At 42.7% G+C, this 2279-nt stretch overlaps 1 non-coding gene across 1 annotated transcript; it reads left to right on the top strand.

The window, feature by feature from the left end:
- The first annotated feature begins 786 nt into the window (after positions 1–786).
- Positions 787–847, top strand: LOC116269578. The gene has a single exon (XR_004177200.1). It is a non-coding gene; the product is annotated as a U7 small nuclear RNA (small nuclear RNA).
- Positions 848–2279: the final 1432 nt, after the last annotated feature.

The following is a 2279-nucleotide window of genomic DNA, read 5'->3' as shown; positions in this document are numbered from 1 at the left end:
GTGTGGTGGTGGGCACCTGTAGTCCCAGCTTTTCAGGAGGCTGAGGGAGAGGAATGGCGTGAACCCTGGAGGTGGAGCTTGCAGTTAGCCAAGATTGCGCAACTGCACTCCAGCCTGAGTGACAGAGCGGGACTACATCTCAAAAAAAAAAAGTAGTTTCAGATCATAACAGAGAAGAAATGGAAAACAGAACACAAGAAACAGTCCCATTGACAAGTGGTTTTAGGTCCTAGTTTTGTTTGTTATGCTTATTAGAGTAGAGTAGAACTGCCTCAAGGGCAAATGGGCATTTTGTTACACAGAAATTTCTGGAGTTTCTTAATTTTTTTAATTTAATTTTTTGTTTTACAGACAAGATCTCACTGTGTCACCCAGGCTGAAACAGTGGTGCAATCATAGCTCACTGCAGTCTCAAACTCCTGGGCTCAAGTTAACCTCCCACCTCAGTCTTTCAAGTAGCTAGGACTACAGGCATGCACCGCCACGCCTGGCTATTCTTAAAAGTTTTTATGGAGATGGGGTCTCACTATGCTGGCCAGTCTGGTCTTGAACTTCTGACCTCAAGGTATCTTCCCACCTTGACTTCCCACAAGCACTGAATTATAAGCATGAGCCACTGTGCCCAGCCTTGGTTTTAAATATACATATATATACACACACACACACACATATATATAACACATATATTTATGTACATAAATATATATATAAACTGTAGAAAGTCAGCAACAAAAGTGATATACTGTTCTTCCTCTTCCCTTTCTTTTTCTTAAAAGAAAATCTTTTGAGTGTTACAGCTCTTTTAGAATTTGCCTAGCAGGCTTTCCAGTTTTGCCGGAAAGCCCCAAAATAAATAAATAAATAAAAATCTTTTACATCAAAAGACATTATCAAGAAGGTGAAAAGACAATCTACAAAATGGGAGAAAATATTAACAAATCATATATCTGGTAAGGGTTTAATATTCAGAATATATAAAGACCTCTTATAACTCAACAACAAAAACATAACATAGGGCCCCATCGCAGTGGCCCCGCCTGTAATCCAGCACTTAGGGAGGCCACTGTGGGTGGATCACCTGAGGCCAGGAGTTCAAGACTAGCTTGGCCAACATGGCGAAACCCCGTTTCAACTAAAAACATAAAAAGTAGCTGGGCATGGCGGGCGCCTGTAGTCTCAGCTACTCAGGAGGCTGAGGCGGGAGAATCGCCAGAACCCAGGAGGCGGAGGTGGCAGTGAGCCGAGACAGCAGAGCGAGACTCCGTCTCAAAAAAAAAAAAAAGAAAAGAAAAAAAAAAAGATAATTCAGTTAAACAATGTGCAAAGGACTGAATAGACATTTCTCCAGAGAAGATATACGAATGGCCAAAAAGCACATGAAAAGATGTTCGATGTCATTGGTCATTAGGGAAAGTAAATCACAACCACAATGAGATACCACTTCACACTAGGATGGCTCAAATAAAAAAAAGAGTTGGTGAGAGTATAAAGAAACTGGAACCCTTCAGCATTGCTGGTGCAAATGTACAACGGGTGTAGCCACTGTGGAAAGCAGTCTGGCAGTTTCTCAGCAAGTTAAACAGAGTTTCCATATGACCGAGCAGTTCCACTCCTAAGTATACACCCAAGAGAAATGAAAACATATGTCCACACAGAAATTTATACACTAGTGTTTATAGCAGCGTTATTTATTTGTTTAAATTTTTAATTTTTTTGAGACAGGGTTTCACTCCCGTCACCCACGCTGTAGTGCAGTGATCCCGTCACTGCAATCTCCACCACCGGGGCTCAAGCAATTTTCCTGCCTCAGCCTCCAGAGTAGCTGGGATTACAAAAGTGCACCACCATACCTGGTGAATTTTTTGTATTTTTAGTAGAGACAGGGTTTTGCGATGTTGAGCCTGAGATCAAGTGATCTGCCTGCCTCAGCCTTGCAAAGTGCTGGGATTACAGGCATGATCCATCATGCCTGGCTAACAGCACTATTTGTGATACCAAAGGGTGGAAACAACCTAAATGCCCATCCATTAATGGATGGATAAACAAAATGTGGTATACTTTTTTATTTTTGAGACAGAGTTTTGCTCTGTCACCAAAGCTGGAGTGCAGTGGCGCGATCTCGGTTCACTGCAACTTCCGCCGCCCGGGTTCAAGCGATTCTCCTGTCTCAGCCTCCTGAGTAGCTGGGATTACAGGTGCCCACCACTAAACCGGGCTAAATTTTGTATTTTCAGTAGAGACAGGGTTTTGTGGTGTTGGCCAGGCTGATCTTGAACTCC

This window comes from Papio anubis, chromosome 11 (genome assembly GCF_008728515.1).
Source record: "Papio anubis isolate 15944 chromosome 11, Panubis1.0, whole genome shotgun sequence".
NCBI lineage: Eukaryota > Metazoa > Chordata > Mammalia > Primates > Cercopithecidae > Papio > Papio anubis.
Note: the sequence above shows the minus strand (reverse complement) of the source record. Positions and strands in the feature narration are given on the sequence as shown.